Source organism: Mytilus californianus, unplaced genomic scaffold (genome assembly GCF_021869535.1).
Source record: "Mytilus californianus isolate M0D057914Y unplaced genomic scaffold, xbMytCali1.0.p SCAF_11, whole genome shotgun sequence".
In the NCBI taxonomy this organism is placed as follows: Eukaryota; Metazoa; Mollusca; class Bivalvia; order Mytilida; family Mytilidae; genus Mytilus; species Mytilus californianus.
The window spans coordinates 68,023,919-68,033,382 of NW_026262593.1; the positions used below are offsets into that span (position 1 = coordinate 68,023,919).

General features: G+C 34.6%; 1 pseudogene; it reads right to left on the minus strand.

The window, feature by feature from the left end:
- Positions 1 to 3,704: 3,704 nt before the first annotated feature.
- LOC127719285 (uncharacterized) lies at positions 3,705 to 8,911 on the minus strand (annotated as a pseudogene).
- Between the last annotated feature and the right edge of the window lie 553 nt (positions 8,912 to 9,464).

Sequence of the window (9,464 nt, forward strand, 5' to 3'; positions counted from 1 at the left end):
TCGAGAGAAAAAACATATTCTATAAATTATAATGGAGGTATATGCCTGCGATTCTAGACTATTATCCTAAGGATTATTGGCTTGAAACAGATAGGTATAGAATGAAATGAAGTATGTTGTTGATTTTGCCAGTGACTTTTGAATCGCACAGAAGAAATGGTCTCCTGGTTTCAGATCGATTTAAATAATTTATTCCATATTTGTATACGGGTTACATTTAATTTGGTATAAAAACTTTGTCACAATTTTTATTTATAAACATTTCTGTAAAGTTCATTTAATCGTCAGTCGAATCAACAGACGTCATGGACTTAAGTACTTAATATTACAGAAATAAAATTCTCCTTTATTGTGAAGATAAAATTTAAAACGTGTCAAATTTAAGTAATAAACAAACAATGTATAACTCTAATGTTTTGACATTCTTATCACAAGCAAACACATTTAGATTAATAACAAATGTTTCAGGTGTTCTCCGTATCTTTTTGAATGACCATTCCTTGTACAAGTATCAACATTGAACTTTTGAATTCATGGTCCAGATTTTCGTATTTATAAATAAAAATCAAGGTATTTTTTTTAAACCAGGCCTAGAGCAAGTTGAATGGTCTACTAACATTTTAAATATGAATACATTGACGTTGAGTTATGTTATGTCAACTGTTATTATAGTGTGTTTCGGAATTCCAGTCTTAAATACTGATAAAGGTAAACTCATTATTCTCTTGAACCTTTTAAATAACATTATTATTACACATTGATGTACATAACATGTTCCTTTTTGAAAAGAATGTACTTAGTTACTGGTCAAAGTAGTATAAAAAGGAATCAAATACAAAGCTATAGAGGCTTTATTTGAAAAGTAGGATTTCAAATCCGGATTACAAATGGAAAAAAGACTTTATCAGAAAGGAAAGGACCGTTCCGTAGTTAAGCGAAAGCGAAGAAATGAGCTAAATGCTTATCATTTAATGAATATAGAATAATCTTGTTCATGACTATGGACGTGAAATTCCGGTTGAATATTTTAGTGTCTGCTTTTGTTTACTTTCGGTTTGGTATTTAACTCGATTATTTTTGGTTAATGTGTTAACGAATCATGCATTTTTATTCCAAAATCGAGACAACTTATTCTAAAATCGTAAAAAAAAATTGTAAAAATCTTTTAATGGATAACGTACTTTGCAAAAAATAATTACCTTTAATTTCTCAACGTGGAATGACAAGACTTTCTAATCCATAAGATCGTACTTCTATATCGAAAGTTTAAGTGACAATTAAGGGAAAACCGGCATTCGAAAACTAAGACGTTGAAAATATAATATTTAGGGGATTGTAACATTTTTAGATTTCAGTTTTGCATGCTTCAAATATTATTATCTCGATGAATCATAATGAAAATAAATCATTATGTATGCGCATGTATATTTCTATTAACACAGTTCAACAAATATTTTCTTTGAAATGTACGATTGTTGTTTAGCATTGGCAAACATTAAACGGAGACAAGAAACTTTTTTTTTAATTTTAGGCCTCTATGAAGAAATTAAATGCAATTTGACAATTTAAAGTATTTCTGCAATTACAGTTATAATTTAAATCGGCCCAAAATACATTCTTTGATTTTTAAGGATTCGATTTTGTTCGATTCAAGATACAGATACTTTCTAAAATTCGCATGGGGGTAACTCGCAGTATTTGTTTTTTATAAAGGAAATTGGATAGTTTAAAAGTTTTGTTGTGATCAAGAAATATTGCAGTTTTATTTGTATATGTATTAAACACAAGAAAGTCTACTGCAAGCAATAATAAGATAATTAATCAGTAAATTGAACAAATATGTAAGCAAGTTTATTTTATAATATGTGCGCCATAAATCAAACATTAACAACAATGCAAATGATAATGTTTACTAGAATTGTAATCATTCAATCCTTTCTATCCGAGTTCGCATCATCGAAAAAAATATATCACATGACTGACAATCCTCATCTTGCAACACCTCTCCGTTGACAATAGGAAGTTTACCAGATTCGGGAATTGTAAACTGTGACATCATATGGTTGCAATGATAAAATTAATGGTAAGGGTATTCTATCTAGTTCTTCGTGAAGGTCGGTGAATGGGAAGAATATTTGAAACACTTCTCGTAATTTTACATCACCAACTCTCCATGATGTCATTTATACAAAGCCGTTGTGTATTCATCAAAGTCGGAATTTAAAGTAATTGGAAACTACCTACTTTAGGGATGGCGTTAATCAGATCTGGATAATTATAAATTCAAACATCTGTTATAGTATTTACACAAATATTCCTCATTCCAAACTAAAAGACAAATTGAAAGAATTGGTTTTACTTCGTTTTATAAAACAACAAATAAAATAGATACAAAAACATTGTCTTATGGAGGAATAAATCGTATCTTGTAATAAATCACTCTGATTCAAACAAAAAATTCTCTGAAACTAACATTATCAAGATGCTTGATTTTTTTTATTGACAACATATTTGTTTGGTTTGGAGAACTTTTTTTTTTCAACAAACATAACAATGGAAATCAACTGTGCTTCTCTAATTGCCCACTTATTCCTTTATTCATATGAGGCTGACTTCTGAGGAAGAATGAAACGAAACTAGTATCATCCTTTAACTTCACACTCCGCTATAAAGATGATATCCTCTCACAAAATAATTCAAAGTTAAGTGACTAAGTTTAAAGCATCTTTCCAATCGAACTTGAAATAAAGGATATCAACATACCCCAAGTGAAGGTAATGAAATGCACTCAACAATCCTGATCAAGTATTGGGATGAAATAAGCATAAATGGATTGTAAAGAGCATTCCATTACTCTAAAAGAGAACTTCGGGTGGGTGGGGCGGGAAAAATGTCTTAGATATAACGGTACTAGGCTACACTAATATCCAAATTACTTCCTTGGATAAGGTCCAGTGGTCTATATCCTGTAGCAAAATTGAAAGTGAGGCTTGTAATCGTGCACAGTTACACTTCACTGAGGATGTCAACATATCCCAAGTGAAGATAATGAAATGCACTCAACAATCCTGATCAAGTATTGGGGTGAAATAAGCATAAATGGATAACAAGTGCTATTCAATAAAACAATTAAAGGTACTTAAATGAACATTAGTGGCCTTATACTGAATAACGTATTCCCAAAACTTACTAGCTAAAAAAATAAGAATAAAATTAGTACGGTACAACGTGTGTTACGTCAAAGAGTTATCCATTATCCATAATTATAGAGATAAAACATATCACTAGAAAATGATACATCTTTATTACAAAATTCTATATCTGTGAAGTAAATGAAACTAAAATCATACACATGTAAACTATAAAAATATATGTATATTTGCCGACGGATTCGAAAATGTCAGTAAGATATGAAATTAGGTTCTCAACCGTTCCTGAAGCCAATCGAATAGGACAAAGACATCTTGTAACACCCTTTTTACCCAAATTGATGCACGATTTAACGTGAATTTTTGTTTTACCATTACTATCTTTCCAAACTAGAAACCTCTTAACATCGTGAAGAGAAATTGTATCAAGACATGGCTTATGAGTTAATATATCTAAAAAATCTAAAAAAACTTTCTTGAAGAGATTCTTTCTTCTACCATGGGATGAATTTATTGACTGGTTATGGAGATGCATAATTCTGTCATCAATTCTTTTCAGATCAACAACCACAACCTGAAATATTTCATTATGAAAAACTGTAACCTATACGCAACTAAAGTCCACATCAAACCTCTATTATCTAAGATGTAACCTTTTTTGGAGGGCACTTCAATGATTCCCTTCTGACCTTTAAATCCGAGAACAAAAGAAGATATTTACATGGTGTTTTATAATAGGTAACCATATCGGTGCTTGATCCCACAAATGTGCGATAAAAGTGCACTGTCTTACATACTGTTCTTTCAAAAAATGCTAAAACCTGGAAAATAATGTTTATAGGCGGGTAAACTTAAGGATTCGTTTCTAATGAAACATCTTGTGCAAATAAATTTACACCTGCTGACAACGGAGAAGGTGCTAGAGTAAAATGTTTGAGTTTTTCACTTGACATCGTCGTCATAGCATTTGAATCAAGTGACATTAGATCAACAGTATGTGGTCCGTAATTACTTTCTAGTATGGACCAGCTTTCTAAGCTAAGTTTCGAATCAACTAAAAAGACTGATCGAGAGGGGGCATCCGCCTCATTGAGAAAAGATGGAATGAACTGTAAACGAAGATCGATATTATTTTCGCACACCAGCATAAATAATTCCTTCATGATGTCATTAAATAATTTGTCTCTACCTCCCTGATTTTCCCATACGGCAATAACTGATTCTGATTTATTATCCGTTAAGATATCTAAACGATGACTGCACACGATGGAACCTAAAGATTTAATTGCTTTGATAATGGCACCTGCCTCTTTCAGGTGAATAGGACGCTCGTCATCATTTTCCCAAAAGTCCCCAAACTGCAAACCCTGTTTTTCCCCTTAATAACTGAAACCCCATATTTGTATAATGAAGCATCTGTTGCAATAGTCAGCTGCTTGTGTTATTCGAGTCTTCAAGGCGTTACGCCATTCCAATTATCTAAAAAATTCCCGTGTTCGATCTCCCTTTTCAGGTCACCACTAATGTTTACATCACGTGAATTTTTAATGCCGCTTGAAATAGCTGCGTTGACCTCTCTGCAAAATAATTTTGCTGCCGGTATAGCTAAGTTCATTGACACACATTTACCTGCAAACCGTTGCAAAGTCTCCACGTTGACCTTCTCAGATTTCAAGATAAGCTCTCTCAATGCAATAAACGATAGTTTCTTATCTGACGGCAAATGAAAACATTTTTGTTCTGAGTCAATAAAGAAACCTAAAAATTTTATAGTCTGGGAAGGGTTAAATCTACTTTTTTTAATGGATAATGTGTAACCTAGTCTAGTAAGTAATTCCACTAAAGCATAACTGATTGTGTTTATATTTCCATGGGGAAGGTGAGGCTTATCCGATGCAATTAATAGCCGATCATCAATGTATTGTAAAGTCAAGATATCAAGCTTCCTGAGGAATGACGTAACTTGCATACCAATTGATTGATAAATAAAAGCGGAAGCTTTCCAGCCGAAAGGGAGTACTGTATACGAAAAAACCCAGCCAACAAACTGAAAACCGCAAAAAGTTTCGGATTCCCTAGTAATCTTTACATGATCGTAGCCTGATTTGTCATCCAACGCTATCATCTCGACTCTTTTCGAAACCATTCGTGGTACATGTTTTAGATTTTCTAATTTAAACGGATTATCTTTGATCCATAGGTTAAGAAAGCGTTCATCGTGACAGAGTCGAAGTTTACTTGGCTCTATTGTCAAAGGCATGAGTATACGAGGCAACACACATTCTCCAAGCTTTCCCCAAAGTCGTATCGAACCTGATTTTAACCTTTCCGTAATCTCTTTCTCAATAAAAGGTATAAATAATCGGCATGAAGAAGAGTTATGAAAATAAGCTTTTGGTGGTATCTTCCCTTCATAAGATTTTCCTTTAAAATTGCCTTTAAAAGGTTTAAAGAATTCGTTTACGTCTACACCATTGGTTACCCAATTTTATTTGTATCGGAAGATCGTCGCCGAAATGTTTCAACCAATCATCGCTATTTTGATTAATTCCACCTGATAAAAAACTGTCAGGATCTCGAATAGGATTTTTTTTTATATCGTGAACAATATATGAAAATTCAATTCAAAATATCAAACGTAATATGGTGAACTGCATTTGCGGGCTTGTCCCCATCCAACGTTACCCATGTTGGGTGCTTCCTTATATGTTGCAAGGCACTACGAGGATCAAACTGAACCTTTTTCTCCCATTCCGAAGTAGAAAGGTGCGGAAATCCAGAATTCTGTGTATTCACATCCTGGAATACAGAATAAATTTCTATACCAAAATGCAAGTTATACAAATATAATGGAAGCAACCAGCTTATGTAAAAAGAAAAGGGACAAGCTTAGCACCTGCAGTCCACGTGGTCTAAAGATTACTAGGGAATCAGTGTCCCCGGACAGAGTTGCTGGCTTGAAAATAAAATTATAAAAATGCATCTATTAGGCAAAATTTATGCAAAAATATACTAATCTTAAAAAACTACAAATTATGATTTAAAGCACTAATTAATGAAAAACTAGATATGAAAAAATGTTACAAACTAGATACAAAACTCGATACAATTATTTTCCCTTAGCGTTTTTCATCTTCTCACAATCCTTCACAACGTGATCATTCGAATTGAAGAAGAAACAATTTCCTCTTGGCCTCCACTGGCCATTTCTTGGGCTAAATCTTCTAGGGCCTTGATTATGGTACATACTAGTACTAAAGGGAAACATTCCCTGCTGCCATCCAGTGGGCATATGAGGCATGAAATAGTTAGGCATACAGCTAGCAGGGGGGTAAGCATTAGCCAAGGGAGAAGTGGTTTCCATTTTTTCCATATGATTAGCTTTATTCCCTGTGATCTTTTGTTCCACTTCCTTCTCCTTGTGACATTTTGCCATTGCTTTTCCCACTAAATCAGAAGCTTTCCCCCCTAGAACATTCAACGTTAGAGTGGCAACATTTATCGACCCCTTATGTCTCTGCGCTTGTCGCGCTAATTCATCGAATGTTTCTGCATGATCGTCGTTTTGCCTTCTGGCTTTTTTTGCCAACTCGTCAAGACTAAGGAGAATTAGAGGCTCGCTGGGTTTGCCTGTAAAGCTAAACTCCTCACCTTATCTTTCAACTCTTTAACTTTATCTTCTTTTGACTTTTCTAGATCTGCTACTCTTTGCAGAAGATCATGATTCTTCTTTTTCTTCTTAGGAGGAGGGTCTTCATCTCCCGAATCCTACAATCAATTGCCTTTAAAAGGTTTAAAGAAATCGTTCACGTCTACACCATTGGTTACCCAACCTTTTATTAGTATCGGAAGATCGTCGCCGAAATGTTTCAACCATTCATCGCTATTTTGATTAAATCCACCTGATACAAAACTGTCAGGATCTCGAATAGGATTTTTTTTTATATCGTGAACAATATATGAAAATTCAATTCAAAATATCAAACGTAATATGGTGAACTGCATTTGCGGGCTTGTCCCCATCCAACGTTACCCATGTTGGGTGCTTCCTTATATGTTGCAAGGCACTACGAGGATCAAACTGAACCTTTTTCTCCCATTCCGGAGTAGAAAGGTGCGGAAATCCAGAATTCTGTGTATTCACATCCTGGAATACAGAATAAATTTCTACACCAAAATGCAAGGTATACAAATATAATGGAAGCAACCAACTTATGTAAAAAGAAAAGGGACAAGCTTAGCACCTGCAGTCCACGTGGTCTAAAGATTACTAGGGAATCAGTGTCCCCGGACAGAGTTGCTGGCTTGAAAATAAAATTATAAAAATGCATCTATTAGGCAAAATTTATGCAAAAATATACTAATCTTTAAAAACTACAAATTATGATTTAAAGCACTAATTAATGAAAAACTAGATATAAAAAAATGTTGCAAACTAGATACAAAACTCGATACAATTATTTTCCCTTAGCGTCTTTCATCTTCTCACAATCCTTCACAACGTGATCATTCGAATTGAAGAAGAAACAATTTCCTCTTGGCCTCCACTGGCCATTTCTTGGGCTAAATCTTCTAGGGCCTTGATTATGGTACATACTAGTACTAAAGGGAAACATTCCCTGCTGCCATCCAGTGGGCATATGAGGCATGAAATAGTTAGGCATACAGCTAGCAGGGGGTAAGCATTAGCCAAGGGAGAAGTGGTTTCCATTTTTTCCATATGATTAGCTTTATTCCCTGTGATCTTTTGTTCCACTTCCTTCTCCTTGTGACATTTTGCCATTGCTTTTCCCACTAAATCAGAAGCTTTCCCCCTAGAACATTCAACGTTAGAATGGCAACATTTATCGACCCCTTATGTCTCTGCGCTTGTCGCGCTAATTCATCGAATGTTTCTGCATGATCGTCGTTTTGCCTTCTGGCTTTTTTTACCAACTCGTCAAGACTAAGGAGAATTAGAGGCTCGCTGGGGTTTGCCTGAAAAGCTGAACTCCTCACCTTATCTTTCAACTCTTTAACTTTATCTTCTTTTGACTTTTCTAGATCTGCTACTCTTTGCAGAAGATCATGATTCTTTTTTTCTTCTTAGGAGGAGGATCTTCATCTCCCGAATCCTACAATCAATTATAATCTGTATTTAGTGTCCCATTAAAACATTAATTACTATCATTTTCATTTAAAAAATATATTAAGCGTGCTTAATCATAATAAACCTTAGGGGGAAAAGTCATAAATGTTAAAACATGAAAAACAAAACCGGGAATGTAACCTTGAAAAAACATCGAAATTACATCTGTTTTATTTTATGCACACGTACATAACTGTAGAACGAAAACAACAGATAAATCTAAAGGGGATGCGGCTTCACGTGTAAGCAAACTTTTAGCTGATAAAGGAGGTCACTAACTGGAGACGCTCTACAAGGTCGTACTATCGAAGAAGGTTTCTACTAAACTCTAGATAAAATATATATATTTACCTCGTTTTCTACATGACGCAGGTCCTCCCCCACCGGTTGCCCTATCTCATTAGCTAGGATGCATGACCGTTACATGTAGGAGTTTCTTCAAGTTATCCCCGTTAACAGGTGCAGCCGCAAGCTCTAGTATCTGCGCTGCATTCTCCCCAGTAATACTCGTGAAATGACGTTTGCAGTCATCGTCTGATAAGTCCTCTGTACGAACTAGAGACTTTACTCTCCCTAGCTCTGTCCTGGGGGGAATTTTAATATCCTTAAACTTCTTAAGGAGTTTCAGACCCATATTATTAACCGACTTCAAATCATGCCTCCTTTTTAGGACCGTGGCAGGTGGCATCTGAAACAAAAGGGATAGCAATATAGTCACAAGAAAATTAGAAAAGCGTCCTCTTAGGAACATATTAATCACAACTATATTATAGAGATAATATAGTAACTAGTAACTAGTAAAGAATACAACGGTATTCAAAAATAAAAGCCAACATTTTAAATAAAAATTACATCAAGTGACAGCCAAACAAAGAAATGCCAATCTCAAGTGCCAATCAGGCTAAATATAACCAAGACTTCATCAAAACCTTAAGAAAACATCATAAACGAGGACTAATCAAGTCCTAAATAAGGGGAACACATCATGTTCCGATCAAAAGAAATAAAATTATATTTACCTTGGAGGTAGGCGATGTGTCCTCTCCTGTAGCAAAAATGAAAGTGAGGCTTGTAATCGTGCACAGTTACACTTCACTGATGATACAACAGATACAGTTATGTACTTTAACCAAGACATCACAAACTTGAAACCGGTCATAACACCTATGATGCATAGACTTCTTACT